This window comes from Halichoerus grypus, chromosome 5 (assembly GCF_964656455.1).
Source record: "Halichoerus grypus chromosome 5, mHalGry1.hap1.1, whole genome shotgun sequence".
Taxonomy (NCBI): domain Eukaryota; kingdom Metazoa; phylum Chordata; class Mammalia; order Carnivora; family Phocidae; genus Halichoerus; species Halichoerus grypus.
Genome location: NC_135716.1, coordinates 152,683,576 through 152,701,906, shown reverse-complemented (window position 1 = coordinate 152,701,906; position 18,331 = coordinate 152,683,576). Strand labels below are relative to the sequence as shown.

Here is an 18,331-nt window from a genome sequence, read left to right as displayed (position 1 = left end):
GCGCGCTGTCCGGGCCGCCACGGGCGCGAGAAGGGGCGGGAGCGAGCGCCGGCCGGCGGCGCGCGCCAGGCGCAGACAGCCCAGAACGCGCGCCGAGCGCTTGCGCGAGGCCGACGGCCACCTAGGGGCGAGGAGCGCCGGGCGCAGTCGCCGGCCAGCGCGCCTCTAGCCCACCTGCCGCCTGGCCAGAGAGGGGTGGACTATGTGGCCAAATGAAATGGCCAGGACGCGAGCCCTCGGAGGAGCCGCCTCCGTGAAGTTCTAACCTTGCCGGACAGAGGCAGAGAGAAAGTTCAAAATCAGGCTGCTGTGGTAGAAATTAACGAGACAGGAGACTGTCGCGGCCGAGCAGAGGAGACGGCAGAAAGATGCTAGGAAGACACTAGGAAAAAATCGGTAAGTTCGAGTGACGGAAACTTTCCTCACGCCGCAATAATGTAGAATAAAGTAGGCGGTCACCTCCAGAGCCGGGCAAAGTTGCACCAGCCCGTGACTGGACGGTGGGGCGCCAAGATCTCACCGCCTAGGCGGCTGCACCCTCCTAAGTCTTGGCGGGTTTAGCACCTTGCATCCTAGGAAACAAAACAATTTTTTGTGTGGGTTTGGTAGAATTCTCTGATCCCCTGCCTCCAGTCTAAATGAGGTCTTTCATGTTTTCCTCACTTGGCTTTTTTTTTTTTTACACCTTTGTATTATAACAAATTGTACGCATATTTTCATATATTTGTGTAATGTCTGACTGCCCGACTGTGTGTAAACTCCATGAGAGCCAGGATCATTTCTATTTCCTTCTCTATAATTTATCCTCAAGTGGGTGCTCAAGAATGGCAACTTCACCGCTAACTCCTCCATAAACAACGCTGAGTTATAAGCGGCAGTCTGTTGCTCAGTCAAGAAAAACTCATTACTTCAGATTTGCTGACAGACTAATCTCTACAACTTTAAAATGTTCCAAGAACTATATTAAGAGTTCCTTTAATTGCAGTTTCCCTTTGAAATGAACGAGTTCTAGGGTATAAAGTAAGAATAAGAAGAGAGTAAATGATTGGAGACAAATGAGCCAAAGTAGTTTGGTTTTGCTATAACCTCAGAATTAAAGAGCACAGGCTATAGAGGCAGAACTGGTTGTCAATCACACTTCCTACCTGTAGTGATGCTAGTCATGACTCACTTAAATGATTTGTAAAAGGGAGCTAGTAATAATGCCCATCTAACTGTTGTAAGAATTACAATTATTTCAAATCGAGTGTTTATTTATGTAGTACTCAGTATCTGTTTATATCTGTAAATGGATTTATATCTTATTTGGTTGTTGTGAAATAGCATAATCTCTACTCCTCTTTAAATCTGGTACCACAATTATAGACTTCCATGGCACTTACTCTTTTCCTTCCTAGAATTTATAGTTTTTTATGGGGGAGAAGGGGGTGAGTATTTCTTTAATGCCTTTCTCCCTGACTAGACTGCATGTATGAGACATGTAAGCGCAGAAACCATTTCTATTTAAGGAAGGGCCTATCTTTATCACTTGCCATAATGCTTTATACATGGAAGATCTCAAAAAGTACTTGCTTTTTGAATCAATGAATATGTTACTCTGATTTAATCAACTGCTGGTAAATATGGTTAATAGAAGTTGGGACATAGGAAGAAATGTTCTTAAACATATTTATTAAAAGTTAAGTTTGAGGGGCACCTGGGTGGCGCAGTTGGTTAACTGACTCTTGGTTTCATCTCAGGTCGTGGTCTCTGGGTGGTGAGATCGAGCCCTGTGTGGGACTCTGCTGAGCACAGAGTCTGCTAAAATTTCTGTCTTCCTCTCCCTCTGCCCCTCCCCGCCTCGCGAGCTCTCTCTCTCCCAAATAAATAAATCTTTAAAAAAAAAAAAAGTTAAGTTTGATTCTTATGAGTTTGATTTAACTAGGTGCTTTTTCTTTATTTTGAGGACATTAAACAATATAGAAAAGAACACAAAAAATATAGAAAAGTATAACGAATAACATAACCTATACCCATATTCTCACCATTCAGAATTAATAATTATTACTTAATATATCAAAAGTCCACTTTAACCACCTTCATATACCATTCCCAGGAGCCAGTACAACCTTAGTTTGCAGCCCATTTTTAAATTATGTGTAAGTGTAACATTGTTCTATTTGTATCTTAATTAATTAAATGGTATCACCCTGTCTACCATCATACTGGTACCCTTCTTTTTTCAGTGCATATTGATACACAAACATCTCACTCATTCCTTTTAAGTGCTATAAAATATGCCATCTTGAGAATATATCACGTTTTATTTCAAAGCCTACCTCCACCACTTGTTAGCTATATATAAAGAAGTGACTTAAACCCTCTATGCCTCAGCTTTCGAATTTATAAAATGGGAATAATAAGGGTTCTTACCTAATAGTTTGTTTTGTAATTAATGTATGTGATTGAATGGAATAGTACTTACCACATGGTAAGTACTCAATAAATGTTAGCTATTATTTATGTATGCATTTCACTAATGATGGATATTTATGTGTTTCCTTTATTATTATTAGTTATTATTACAAACAGTACTTCAATGAACATTCAGTGCTACAATGAACATCTTTGTCTGGATCTCCTTGTGCATATATTCTAGAATGTCTCTCCTTGGGATATAGCTAGAATAGAATTAGTAATCATAAGATAGAAACACTTTCAGTTTTGCTAAATGTTGCCAATTTGTATTCCAATGTAGTTATACCATGTATTAGTTATCAACATGGAATAATAAATAACTCGGAAACTTAGAGGTTTCAAACAACACTAGTAATTATTATCTCTCACGGTTTCTACGAGTAGGGAATTTGACAGCAGCTTCACTGTGTGGTTCTAGCTCAAAATGTTCCATGAATTTGGCATTAGATGTTGGCTAAGGCTACAATCGTCTGAAGGCTTAACTGGGACTGGAGGATCATATTCCAAAGTAGCTCACTCATATAGCTGGTAAGTTGGTGCTAGCCCTTGGCAGGAAGCCTCAGTTCCTCTTCATCTGAGCCTCTGCAATGGGCTATTTGAATATCCTTATGACATGGCTGGTTTTCTCCAAAGGAATTAAGAGAGCAAGTTTAGAAGCTGCAATGCTTTTATGACCTAATCTAGGTAGAAGTCACATACCATCACTTCTACCATATTCTATTCTCTCAGAACAGTTCTGACTCAGTGTGGGAGAAGACTCTACAAAAGCATGAACACCAAGGAAGAGGCAAGGATCACTGAGCCATGCTGGATATTGGCTACCACAACCAACTCCCACCAGCACTGAGTAAGAATACTATTCCCCTATATTCTCACCAATATGCAATATGCAATATTATCAGACTAATAATTTTTAACAGCTTGATTAACAAGAAGTGTTTCTGTGTTATTTTTATGTGGTTACTGGTGAGGATGAGCATCATTTTACATATTTTTGGCCATAATACATCCCCTTCTGTATATTGCCTAATTACATCATTTTTTCTATTGGATTGTTTTTTTGTTTTGTTTTGTTTTTTTTGTAGTACTTTACATGTTCTGGATAGAAATTCTTTGTTATATGCATTGCAAATATCTTCTTCCAGTGTGTGTTTTGTCTTTTAAATTTATTATGTTTTTTATTATATTTTGCTATATTGAAATTTAAAAAAATTTTTTAAGATTTTATTTATTTTTTGACAGAGAGAGAGATAGCAAGAGAGGGAACACAAGCAGGGGAAGTGGGAGAGGGAGAAGCAGGCTTCCCGCCTAGCAGGAGCCCGATGCTGGGCTCAATCCCAGGACCCTGGGATCGTGACCTGAGCCGAAGGCAGACGCCTAACGACTGAGTCACCCAGGCGCCCCTGAAATTTTAAATTTTGATGACATCAAATTACCTAACTTTTAAGTTTTGCACATATTATATCCTATTTAAGAAAGCCTTACCTAGTCTATATTTTCTTCTAGTAGTTTTGAAATTTTTTCACTTTTTGGTCTTTTTTCCCATATGGAATTTTTTTTCTCTCTGTGGATGTAATTTTAATTTTTTTTCATATGGGGAGAGTTGATAATTGCTCTAAAACCATTTGTCAAATAGTTCAGCCTTTCCTGAATTGGTTTGTGATATACCAAATTGTCTTATATCCATAGGTTTGTTTCTGGGCCTTTTTTTCTGTTTCACCTACCTTTTTATCACTTCCTATTACAACAATACATTTTTAATTAATAATTTAATTTGGTAATATGTAACTTTGTAAATTTTGAAATGTTTAGATAACTGGTAGGATAACTCTCCCTTCTTTGTCCTTGTTTTTCAAATTTGTTTTAGCTATCCATGTACCTCCTTATCCTTTCATGTGAAACTTATAATCAATTTTACTATGTTCCAAAAAAGTCCTGCAGGGATTTTTTTCTTGGAATTACATTGAATTTCTAGATTAACTTGGGGACAGCTAATATCGTCATAATTCAGTCTTCATAAATGTAGTAATCTCTTCATTTATATGGGTCTTCTTTGCCAATCTTTTAAAAAAAACTAAATAGTTTATTATTTTTTAGTTTTTTATTTTGTGGTCTTAGTGATTGCTAGATCTTTTCCAAGATACCATTAAACAAGAAATGATTTCATTTCTGGTAGGTTAACATCCAGTTAGTAAGATAAGATGAAACACAGGAAAAGTTAAATAACAGTAAAAGACTGAAAGATTACAAAAAAGCAATAGGTACAATAAGCTTCAGAGGATTGTCAGGTGACTTGAAGAAGCAGTGATTATTTTGGGAATCAGAAGAAGGATCACTTTGAGTAGAAATTGTGAGAGGTAGCTCTACTGTAGTTTCCTTTCATCTAGATCTTGGAGAATAAGTAGGATTAAATAGGCCCAAAGGCTTAGGGAAGGAATTTAAATTGGGTTGAACTACTTCAACAGAAACCCAAAAGCTTTGAAAAGTACAAAACATTTTAATGGAACAGTTTTTTAAAATCTGTTTGGCTATAAAAATGGGAAATAAAGATTAGAAGGGTCTTTGAAAGCCAAATTATGGATGATCTTAAATGCCAGGTAAGGAGTTTGAAGTTGAGTATACAGAATGAGCAATGGGAAACCAAGGTTGTTAGACATCTATATAGCATTATAAAACTGAATATAACCTATTTTCTATTTTTTCACATCTTTCCTCCCATTAGTCTGTGCTTTGTACATAGTACATAATAGATTCTCAGTAAACATTTCATGAATGAGTGAGTGAATGGCCTGGCTATAATGTAGAAAATCTATTTGAAGGGGAAAAAATGGAAGACATCGAAAACTCTTAGGAACCTATTCCAATAATCTGGTCATGAGTTAGTTGTTAGTGGCCTCAATTCAGATGACAGTAGGAAAAGAAAAATTTCCCTGAATAAAGTGCTTCTGAAAAAAAATAAAAACAAAAATAAATAAATAAATAAAGTGCTTCTGTCCTATTGTTCCTGAAAACTGATACAATGAATATTTATTAATATCAACACTATACCTTAGAGTAGCAGGGTGATTTTTTTTTTTTTTTGGATAGACTATGAAACTACATTTTGTGTTTTCTGGTATTTTGCCATTTTGAAACAAATAAAATGAATAAACCATTATTTATGAGGCATTATAAGTTAAATATAGCAATGCATATTAAGTTAGTTAAGACAGTCTAGGCCTGGGAATTGATAGAGCAAGCTGCCAAAAGATAAGTAAACAAGGACATCTAATAATAATGATATTTAAAATTGATACAGTGCTTTACAGTTTTCAGCTGGGAAATAAAGCAGTGTTGAAAAAAATTCGCTGAGTTGTGTTGACCAAAAATACTAATTTAATACTTATTGCAAATCAAAATTAAAACCCTAAATGCTCCTTAGTAAACTCTATTATTCATCCCTAACTGATTAGCAACTTTATCTTCATCTTACCTATGCAGAAAGGCTCGGAAAGTTGTATCTTAATCAAGGTCACTAGCAAGTAAGTGACAGAACTCAAATCCATGTTGTTGAATTCTGAGCCCTGTGAAATTTCATTTCTAGACTATATTTGTCTCACCCAAGAGCCAAAGGATTTGTAAGGATAGCATCAAAGTGAACATATATTCTCTTTCCTGGACAGGGACTCAAATTTGGCCAGAAAGGAGCTCTCAGATTGATTCACTTAAAAGGGAATAAACAATTAGATTTCTCAGTGAAGCATGAGAACAATTCCATTGGCTATACTCAAATAGTGAAACTTAAGGAAAGAAAAAAGAAAAAGAGGGCAAGAACAAGATGAAGGAGTTGGAGAAGGTGAGAAGGAAAACGAAAAGCAGCAGTGACTTATAAGAGATGGACTATAATACACTGGAAATACCAGCAGGTGGAATAATAATGAGACCAAAAGTAAGGCCTTGTTGATATGTGGCTTGTGTGGAGTAAATACAGAGGTCAGTAGTGTTACTGAGAGCTATGTGAGGCCATTGTTGACATCTGCCAGTTCTCTTCAAGATTAGTCTAAACACTGATTCAGATTAAAACAATATTGGCTTGTTGATGTTAACATTATTGTTCGATTGCCTTAAATACAAAAGTCAATGTAGAGCTTATAGTCCAGTTTGGGAAACAAACATTAAACAAACACATAAATATATAAATACAGGTGGTAATAATACGGTGTATAAGACATTTGTGAATATGCAAAATGTGTTTGGGAACAGCAAGTACTCTTTGTTGACTGGAACACCAAGACTGTGGTGAGAAGTAGCAGAAAAAGACTGCAAAGGAGACTTGAGAGACATCACACAAAACTTTACAATGCTAATTAAAGAATCTGAATTCTCTTAGGTTGGCTGAAGGAAGTTGAAAAAGATGTTTTGAGTAGAAGAGTAACATGATAAAAGGCAATTCAGGAAAATTAATCAGACAGAAGTGTGCAGGATGAATGGGGAGGAGAATAAGAGTCTGGAGGCAGAAGATGAGTCAGGAGGCTATGGCAACATGTGAGATAGAGATGGTAAAGTCCTGTAGAGGGCATAGGGCATCTAGACCTAGGGGCTGAAATCCAGCCTGCACTCCATTTGCCCAGCCCTGCACCTAAAGGCTTGCACCTGGGTGTCTTTTTCTATTCTCACCAAGGGGCCATATAAGCAGTGGCTCCAGGCCTGTATTACTCTGTTTTATCTCTCCTCTAGTGAGAGAATTGACCCATTTCAAAAAGACTGTGGGAGTCTAAAATACTTCTTTTACAGCATTGCAATGTCCAGGGTGAAAACTAAAATATCAAAATCAATGACCAAGAAGAATATATGACATCTTACAACAGCTCTTTTGATGTCAGGAAAATTTTGAGCCAACCTTAAAAACAAATCTTTAAAGTTGCATTTGTGAAACATCCTCAACGCCTCAGGAATGGAACAAAAACCAGTGCTGAGATGAGGGTGAGGGGCAGAGTAAGACTCAGATGAAGATTTAGTCATCATCCAGCAAGCAAACCATATGCAATCCAGAGTCATTTGTTTAATAATGGAATTTATTCTAGTTTCCATTTCAAGAAGTAGAAAGTAGACACCTGTGCTTGCTGATAATGCAAGGTTTGATAGGGTATATATTAAATACTGGATGGAGTGGGGGCAGGGAAAGGTATTTGGGAAATGGAAAGGAAACCCGTGATTAAAACAATATTGAACCGATTGGATTTATTACCCAACTCTGCCATATTTCTTGTAGTAGACTTTGTGGTTGTCTTCTTCATCCATTACACCCCTCTTCAGTTGTGGAACAGCCATAAAATTAGAGGAATTTATCTCCAAGGGTTAGCCCCAACTTGTCTAATTGATTGGAATAATCCCATACCCCATTCTATAGAGATTCACTCAGAGAAAAGCAGATACAAATTAGTCAGTGAATGACATTTCCATGGTCATAGAAATTGATTCAGGAATGAGCATAACTCACTGGGGCCAATGAGACATGTGGTTTGCTAGTAATTTCCAGGAAAAAATTGTTCTTACTTTTTTATGAGAGCCTATGGAAGCAATTCTCTTAGTGTCCTGACATAGAAAAGGAGATTGTTGGTAGCATGCTCTGTATACAAAGGGAAAGCTAGACTTGTTGGAGCTGAACACCAGAAGCCATATGGAAAAGATAGAAAATAATTAGATTTCTTTTTTTTTTTTAAAGATTTTATTTATTTATTTGACAGAGAGAGATGGCGAGAGAGGGAACACAAGCAGGGGGAGTGGGAGAGGGAGAAGCAGGCTGCCCGCTGAGCAGGGAGCCCGATGCGGGGCTCGATCCCAGGACCCTGGGATCATGACCTGAGCCGAAGGCAGATGCTTAATGACTGAGCCACCCAGGCAATAATTAGATTTCTGATGACGTTGCTGAACAGCTGAATCAAACCTATTTGAAGCCCCCTATGCCTGTTGACATCCAGTTACATGAGCCAATAATTCCCTTTATTATTTTTTCAGTAATTTATTGAGGTATAATTTACATGCGTTAAAATGAACCAATCTTAAGCATATAGCTTGATGACTTTTTACATATGTACACACTCATGGGGCCAACACACAGATCAAGATATAGAACATTTCTATCAGGGGTGCCTGGGTGGCTCAGTAGGTTAAGCGTCTACCTTCGACTCAGGTCATGATCCTGGGGTCCTGGGATCAAGCCCCGAATCAGGCTCCCTGCTTAGCAGTGAGTCTGCTTCTCCCTCTCCCTCTGCCCCGCCCTCCCACTGCTCATGCTCATGTTCACCCTCTCTCTCTCATAAATAAAACCTTTAAAAAAATTTTTTTTTCTATCATTCCAGAAAGTTCCCTTGTACTCTTTTCTAGTCAATATCCGTTCCCCCAGAGAGAACCATTATTCACCTAAATGGAATCATAAAGTATGAATCCTTTTATGGGGCGCCTGGGTGGCTCAGTTGGTTAAGCGACTGCCTTCAGCTCAGGTCATGATCCTGGAGTCCCGGGATCGAGTCCCACATCGGGCTCCCTGCTCAGCAGGAAGTCTGCTTCTCCCTCTGATGCTCCCCCCTCTCATGCTCTCTCTGTCTCTATCTCATTCTCTCTCTCAAATAAATAAATAAAATCTTTAAAAAAAAAAAATGAATCCTTTTATGTATGGCTTTTTTCACTAAGTATGTCTTTCAGAATCATCTATGTTATTCCTGTGTATCAGCAGTTTCTTCTAATTCGCAGTAGTATTCCATTATATAAATGTAGCATACATTGCTTATCTCTTCTCTCCGTGATAGACATTTGATGTGTGTGTTAGTCAAGACAGGATTAGATGTGCACTTATTACAGGGTATGCTTGATGGGGAGCATGGAGTTAGTTAGGAACTAAGGAATACTGTGAGAGCCATCAGACCTCAATGCAGATGGAGGAGAAAGGAAAGGAGGGAAGGTTGAGTGGAAGAGTCTTAGACTGCAGTGTAGTTCTAAGAAACTTAGGCAAGACCAAAGTCACCCATCAGAACAGTCTTGCATCTCCCAGAACAGGCCTGCCTTAGTACACCTTCTACATTTAGTCAGTGGAGCAACCTGTGGAAACCATGGCCTCTGGGTGAATGCAGGGATGGATTTTAGAGCACAGCAGCTAAGATGGCCAATAAAGTATCTCACACACACACACACACACACACACACACACACGCACACACACACACAGCCAGAGATCTAAGAAGAGCACTTTCATGGCTACCACAGTCCATCCTTGTGCCTCACAGATGTACTTCTCCATGCAGGATCAGGAAGCAGATCCTCTGTTGTTCTGTAACTGAGGGGAAATTCAGAAGAGGAAGATTGGTGGAGTGAACTACAACCCTCATCGCTGAAGTTGGTCTTGGGGCCAAAACTTCATCCTCATCTTCATCCTCAACTTATCTATTCTGAATTCCCCTCACTCTCAGTTGTCACCTCAGGAGGTCTTAGAACTTGCTTAGGAGTGTGACCCAAACCCTCAGTCCTTAGGGTTCTGAGCCCTTAGTAATCCTAGGATTGTTTCGTGTGTCTGTTCACAGTTACAGGGGCAAAGGAATACCAGAGTGTGTATATATGTCTCCTAATGTGTATATATGTATATCTTAATTGTTCTCTTTCTCTGAAGAACGCTAATGCAATAACTGTGTTCCATGTGCACATAATTCTTTCTTATCCTTTGTCTTGATTAAGATAGAAAAGAATGCATTGTCAACTCAGTGGCTACATACTATGAACCTAAGGCTGTATTAATCTAATTTAGCAATGATACCGTGTCTGGTATAGCAGTTGCACTTGGGGCTGCTACTTGGTTGAGTAATCTAACAACCAATCTAGGTTTATGGCAATCTACAGGCATCCTGTAAAATCCCTCTAGTTTCTGGAAGGGTCACACTGGCAAATTAAATGGAGTTATCGTAGGAATCACCACTCCCTGCATCCTTTGCATCCTTTTGATCTTTAAATGTGATACTAATCTCCTCTATCCCCCCCACTCCCACTCTAAGAACACACGGAGTTGGGGCATTTTCAGAGGCTTACACTTGGCCTTTCCCACTAGGATAATTTATCCTACAGGCTAAGAACTCAATGTGGGAGTTACCCCTACTATCAAGTATATGAACTCCAATTATACATGCATGTTAAGGACCAGGAAAGTAACTAGAAATGACTGTATGGTCTCTTGTGGACCCACTGCAGTTCAGAACTTGTCCAGGATTCCATTTATTACCTGGCCTCCGTGTGCCCCCACTCTCTAACATGGGGATCATGATGACATTTCAGATCTCTGGGTATCAATCACTATCAATTCAAATCCTGTCTCCAAAAGTCCTCAAAATATCTGGATATTCCCCTTTCCTCAGTATGTAGCTATTCAAATAGTGGCCAGAGGTTTTTGGGCAAATCATTATGACAAAATTTGCTGTGGTGTGGCAGGGTCCTTCTCCCTGGGAACTCAGTCCCCTTTCAGTCAATAGGTTCCAGTCTGGAAACTGGCTCAGGTCTAGAAACAGGACAAAAAATCATTACCTTTTTTTTTAAGATCATTATTTTTAATTGAAGTGACTTCAATTTGTTTTTGTACTTAATTTTATTATTCATAATTTTATGTTCTTTTTCCTTTTTTTTTTAAGATTTATTTATTTATTTGACAGAGAGAGTACATGCACAGAAGGGAGGGGCAGAGGGAGAGGGAGAGAGAGTTTCAAACAGATTCTGTGCTGAACACAGCGGGCTCATCATGACCCCTAGATCAGGACTTGAACCAAAACCAAGAGTCAGATGCTTTACTGACTATGCCATCCAGGCACCCCTATATTCTTTTTCATAAAGAGAGCCCCCAAGATTGCATAGACTCCTGGCCACACAAAACTTAGATCTGCCCCTCTTTCTGAAAAGTAATGAGAAATAATCAACAGAACCATATATAAAAAGAGATCACAAACAAGACTGTCTAGACCTGAGTCACTGAGCTCCTAGCCCTGGGGCTCCTGATATGACCATGTCTAGGAACTGGATGGGTCTTAAGATCTGGAATGTAAGTGAACTTATAGGTGGGTTAAAGGAGCCCCCAGCCCTGTGGATGTATAGGAAGTGAACCATGGGGCGCCTGGGTGGCTTAGTCGTTAAGCGTCTGCCTTCGGCTCAGGTCATGATCCCAGAGTCCTGGGATAGAGCCCCACATCGGGCTCCCTGCTCAAGCAGGGAGCCTGCTTCTCCCTCTCCCACTCCCCCTGCTTGTGTTCCCTCTCTTGCTGTGTCTCCCTCTGTCAAATAAATAAATAAAATCTTTAAAAAAAAAAAAAAAGAAATGAACCAAGCAGAAAGTCACCTTGTTAAAGTCAGGTTAACTAGTTAGTTAAGACTCTGCTACAGGGTTAAAATAATAATATTGACTAGCTTTTATTGAACTCTTTCTATGTGCCGCACAATATACTAAGCACTCACTATATTATCTCACTTACTAACTTTATTAACCCTATGGGTTCAACAACATTTCAGCTATTACAGATGAGGAAACAGGTTTGAAGAGGTTGACCTGCCCAAGATCACACACAGTTAAGGTACGTTGAAATTCTAAACCATGTCTCACTTCAAGCCTTTGCTCTTAATCACCTTATAATGTCTCTAAAACATGCTGTGAAAAAACTGTTGTGATAACTCAAAGAGCATCTCGAAGACTTTTACTCAATTCCCTCTGCTTTGCAGCAGCACTTACATCACCTCAACCACACTGATTTTAAATTCCACTGAAGGTTGCATAGTGATGAACCACTGACTTGTTTAGAAGTCAATGAGAATCAACATCATTAAAGAAGTACAATTCTGGGACAGAATGGGAGAAGGGGAGTGGGAAATACAGGCTTCCAGTTATGGAATGAGTAAGTTGTAGGAATAGAAGGTACAGCCTAGGGAATATAGTCAATGATATTGTAATAGTGTTGAATGGCGAAAGATGGTAGCTACACTTGTGGTGAGCATAGCATAACATATGGAGATATTGAATAACTATGTTGTACACCTGAAACTAATGTAACATTATGTGTCAAATATACTCAAATAAAAAAATAAAATAAAAAAAAGAAGTACTATGCCAAGTTTTCACCTGTTCATTTCAAGTTCACTTTTCACAGGCTTGTAACAGCATTGCTTCCTTAGAAATCACATTATAGTGAGGACTCTGCTAAGAGGGCAGCCTGAGAATGCTGCCCAGCAGGTAAGAACAGGATGCAGGTCAAGCAGGGATCCTAGGGATGAGAGAAAAAGGGAGGAGAGATCATATCAACGGCAAAGAACCCAGAATTAGTCCTTTGTCCAGAAAAAACCAAGGATGCTGGCTGCTTCTTGCCGTTTCTTGCCTCTTCCCTTCTACAGGGTATAATTAGGAACCAAAGAATTTAGATCTCAAATGTCTTTATTCTTTCTTCTAATCATTCAGCCAAAAGCTCCTGTGGAGTATATAGCTTGTGTTCCTGCTTTGGACTACCAGTGTAACTGCTGCTAAACTAACTATTTTGCCTTTTAATTGGTTACTTCTCAAATAGGATCTTGCTTGCAATGAGAGAACAGGAAGAACTGTCACTATAGTTACCACTATCAGTCTTTCTTCTTGAAAGATGGCAATCATGGTGGAATCTTTGGAATTTGTGGCATTTCTTTTATATTTCATATGTTAAGGAAGTTTGCACAGATATGTTAAGCAAAACGTCTTGACCCTAATTTCTGCTTTAAAATATTTTTTAACTTGGTTAATTCTCTGACCTACTTCCCATGGTATGTATTTCAAATCTTCATCAAGATTCTACTTAAAGCCCTCAACCTGTACTCATTAGATAAGCTATCTCCCTATTCTACCAAAACAATAAGCCATTGGCCAGTCTTCATCTGTCCTCCTTTCCATCTCTAAATATCACAACCTTCCTTTCTGCCTTCTTTTCATCTTGCTTCCTACCAAAATTAAACTCTGCCTATATCCTCAATCTCACCCTCTCTAGGTCCTTTAGGATCTTCCTGCCACAATTATCTCCAATTTTTCAAGTGTTCTTGATTTCTCTCTCTCCACTGGGTCTTTGCACTCCGATTTTCAATATGTACAAAATCTCTCATTCTGAGGGGAATGGAGCCTCCAGTTCACTCCTCAGTTATCCCTAAATTCTGTTATATTTCATATTCTTCATTATCAAACTTTTTGAAAAATGTGATACACTCCTCACCACTATATCGTTAATGCCCTGGAGTCCATCCATTAAGGAAAACTCACAGCACCAAATACCTCTGTAACTAGGGATAAAGGACAGTGGCTGAAATGAGGATTGGGTAAAAACCTGTTTGAGAAGTGACTACTTCCCTAGGTCTTCTAAATTCCATGTGGCTGCCTAACTGTCCCCCTGTTACCACAGTAGAAGTCTGGAACTGGTTTTCTACAGAAGATGTGATAAGGACCTCTGGATTAGGGGATTCCAGGCAAAGTTAAGGTTTGGGGTACCTTGCAAAAACATGGAGATCAAATGACCATATGTATACTAAATGCTGAGGTGTCTCTAACCCATCCCCCACACTGCTTCCAGAGCATTGGCAACAGCTTAACCTCTACTCCTCAGGCAGGAAATGCAAGACTCCTTTCTGAGGAATCAATCTACTATCCCAAGAGAAAGACCTAAAGACACTAACATCATGGGTTTCCCCAACAAATGGCTTATCCGGGTCTGTCCACAGGGAGACTCAAAGTCAATAAACTCCACCTCATGCTCAAGCTTCCAGTGAGCTCCTTAACTTGTAATCATGAACAGACAACCAAAAATTATCATCTCTCTGAAGAAAGCCTCTGATATGAAAGACATAGATCATAACAACCAAACAATAAACAGAAAAAAAAATCTCTGGCATGGAGGAGGGTTGGGGGATAGGGTAATGGGGTGATGGATGTTAAGGAGGGCACGTGATGTATTAAGCATTGGGTATTATATAAGACTGATGAATCACTGAACTCTACCTCTGAAACTAACAATACATTATACGTTAATTAATTGAATTTAAATTTTAAAAAAAGAAAAAAATTTCTGAGGAAATAAAGCCTCTTTATGGAGTAGAAAATTCCTCAGAGAGGGACACCTAGGTGGCTCAGTCAGTTAAGTGTCTGCCTTCGGCTCAGGTCATGATCCCAGAGTCCTGGAGTCCCTCATCGGGCTCCTTGCTCAGCGGGGAACTTGCTTCTCCCTCTGCCTGCCTCTTCCCCTGCTTGTGCTCTCTCTCTCTCTCTCTGACAAATAAATAAATAAAATTTAAAAAAAGAGAATTCCTCAGAAAGAAGAGAGAACACATCTATAAAACAAGAATAGGATGTCATTAATAAATTAATAAAAGGAGCATTCAGAATGAAAATAAAAATCCTCTTAGGGGTGGAGGGCATCAAAGGGTACAAACTTACCATTGTAAAATAAATAAGTCATAGTGATATAATGTACAGCATGGTGACTATAGTTACTACTTTATTGCACATTTGAAAGTTGCCAAGAGAGTAAATCTTAACAATTCCCACCACACACACAAAAATTCTGTAACTATGTATAGTGATGGATGTTAACTAGACTTACTGTGATCATTTTGCGATGTATACAAATATTGAATCATGTTGTTTACCTAAAACTAATACAATGTTTTATGTCAGTTATACCTCAATAAAAAAATAATTACAAAAACAGGAAAAAAACTTGGAAATTAAATACAATGATAGCAGAAATCCAAATATTAATAGATAAATTTGAAGAAATCTCTTAAAAGTACTGCAAAAATGAGTTAAAGGTGAAAAATAAGAGAGAAAAGATGAAAAAGTTAGATGACCAGTCCAAAAGTTACAACATCAGAATAATAGGCATCCTAGAAAAAGCAGAGGGGAGGGAATCATTAATGAAACAATTCAAGAAAATTTCCCAGAATTGAGGTTTCTAGATTTGAAAGAGCCATGGCAAAAAGTTTGAAGTGACTAGAGCATGAGGAGGTTAGGACCACTTAGTAAAGGACCTTTTAAGCCATTCTTAGGAGCTTAAATTTTATCCAGTAGGCACAGCAGAGATTTTAAGTAGGGAATGACCAGATTAGATTGTATATTAAGGAGCTGGGCGGGGCTGGGGGGTGCAGTAGGATGAACAATGGTGTGGAGAAGAGAGAAAATAATTACAAAGAGAATGATTCCAAAATTATTTAAAATGGTTAGGAAAGAAATGTTGAAGCAGATTTAAGAGCTATTTAGGAGGTGGACTAGGCGAAATTTGAAGGAAATTAAAGTAGAAAATGTTTTCCAGGTTTCTCATTTGTATTGTATAGTAAAAATTAAAGTCAATAACCAAAATAGAAAATTCGAGAGTAGAGATTTAAAGGAAAGGATTACATGTTCACTTTGGGACATTAGGCTTGAGGTGCTTGTGAGACATCTAGGTATAAATGGACTGAAGCTCAAGAGAATATCTTAGGGGGCACCTGGGTGGCTCAGTCGTTGAGTATCTGCCTTCGGCTCAGGTCATGATCCCCAGGGTCCTGGGATCGAGCCCCGCATCCGGCTCCCTGCTCGGCGGGAAGCCTGCTTCTCCCTCTCCCACTCCCTCTGCTTGTGTTCCTGCTCTCGCTATCTCTCTCTGCCAAATTTTTTTTTTTCTTTTTTTTTTTTTACAGAGAGAGACACAGCGAGAGAGGGAACAGGCAGGGGGAATGGGAGAGGGAGAAGCAGGCCTCTCACGGAGCAGAGAGCCCGATGCGGGGCTCAATCCCAGGACCCTGGGATCATGACCTGAGCCGAAGGCAGACAATTAACAACTGAGCCACCCAGGCGCCCCATAAATAAAATCTTTTAAACAAAAGAGAGAGAATATCTTAGGACAAGGGAGAATTTGGTCCAGCTTAGGGTAAAGGTTGGAATCTTATGGAAGAAATGGGTCACCCTGAGCAAGTGTATAGAGTTGGAGAGTGGGGCAGACAGGGAATGAAATCAAATGATCACCAACAATTAAGAGGTGGACACACAGGAAGAAGTGAACAAAAGAGAGTGGAGTTACACAAGAAGCAGATAATGAGATCATATAAGCCAAATGAAGAATGAAAGTTAAGAAGGGAAGGCAAAACAAACAAAAAAGCATTGAAGAGGTGAAATAAGATAAAGATAGGGAAAAAATTGGGTTTGACCATTAAGAGATTCAGTTTTAATATTGTGGTGGGTCATACACCAGATTTTAGTTTCTTAAGGATTGAATAGGAGAGGAAGAAATGAGGACATATAAACACGAATGACTGTAATACAAGGCAGTATGTGTATTATGTTAGAAGATAAACATATAGGGGCAGCTAGGTGGCTCAGTTGGTTAAGCATCCAGCTCTTGATTTTGGCTCAGGTCATGATCTCAGGGTCGTGGGATCGAGCCCCACATTGGGCTCTGCGCTCAGTGGGGAGTCTGCTTGTCCCTCTCCCTCCACTGCTGCCCATCTCTAAAGTAAATAAATAAAATATTTTTTTAAAAAGAACATAAACGGGGCACCTGGGTGGCTCAGTTGGTTGAGCAACTGCCTTCGGCTCAGGTCACGATCCTGGAGTCCTGGGATCGAGTCCCGCATCGGGCTCCCTGCTCAGCGGGAAGCCTGCTTCTCCCTCTCCCACTCCTCCTGCTTGTGTTCCCTCTCTCACTGTCTCTCTCTCTGTCAAATAAATAAATAAAATCTTTTTAAAAAATGGGACAGGGGCGCCTGGGTGGCTCAGTTGGTTAGGCGACTGCCTTCGGCTCAGGTCATGATCCTGGAGTCCCGGGATCGAGTCCCGCATCGGGCTCCCTGCTCAGCGGGGAGTCTGCTTCTCCCTCTGACCCTCCTCCCTCTCATGCTCTCTGTCTCTCATTCTCTCTCAAATAAATAAATAAAAAAATCTTTAAAAAAAAAAAAAATAAAAAATGGGACAAAGAAGAGTGCATTTGGATCTAAGAAACAATAAATTAATAACTGCCCAGTTCATCCCTTTAATTTCCATATACACCCTTCTTCATACATTCCAACTTCCATAAAACAATAAAATAAGTGTTTCCACCTAACAAGTTAGCCAACAACAATTTGTATAGAAAATAATAAAGAGAAAAAGGAAAGAGAATAAAATAGTTAAATATACAAATAAATATACTACACATAATCAGTGAAGAGAAAATAGACAAAGCTACTACAGTCCTCATTTTGGCAATTGGTTCTGAGGCCATAGTTAGTATCTGTGACTTCCTTGTTCCACTAACCACAGTAACCATTCTGGTCTTTTATACATTAGGGTGATCTGAACCTTCATTTTGGAAGGGCCCTCCAATAGTCCTGCCTTTGATTGCTATAGTTTTCCATAACCTTTACTTTGTGTGTGGGAGTATTAAAAGTAGCCCCAGGGGATCCTCTGGTTCCAGAATCACTCTTTTTCTCCATGTAGCAACAACTTGATTTATCCATGGTAATCAGGGAATAATCATCCAGTAGAGTAATTCTTTTATCTCCCTGTTGGTTTAGTGTCATAAAAAGCCCAAATAGCCAAATGGAGTTTCATCTTCTAATTCAATGGAACTATTATTGTATGTATTCCCTATTAGAAGCAAAGATCTCCAAGCCAGCAGAACTCAAAGTAGCTGAAAGAGGAAGCAGAATTCCTGAGTTGGTTACTAAATACTAATTGTGAGAGAAGCCATCCCCACTTCCTCCCCTTGATTTCTAGATTCCGGATATGGAGGAGACAGCACCATATAAAAGTCTCTGATTCAAAGATATACTGCATACCGTAAGACAAAATCCTATCCTTTCATGGTGTCATCTCCTAACTTGATAATTTAGTCTTTCTTTAAGATTCATCCAA

General features: G+C 39.2%; 2 long non-coding RNA genes across 3 annotated transcripts in view; both read left to right on the top strand.

The window, feature by feature from the left end:
* The window catches only part of LOC144381934 (uncharacterized), a 648,393-nt gene that overhangs the window by 381,441 nt on the left and 248,621 nt on the right, over positions 1-18,331 (top strand). The gene's annotated exons all lie outside the window — the stretch shown is intronic.
* On the top strand, positions 49-11,783 carry LOC118548672 (uncharacterized). Its single transcript, XR_013448199.1, has 3 exons — positions 49-396; positions 3,187-3,304; positions 9,738-11,783. It is a non-coding gene; the product is annotated as an uncharacterized LOC118548672 (long non-coding RNA).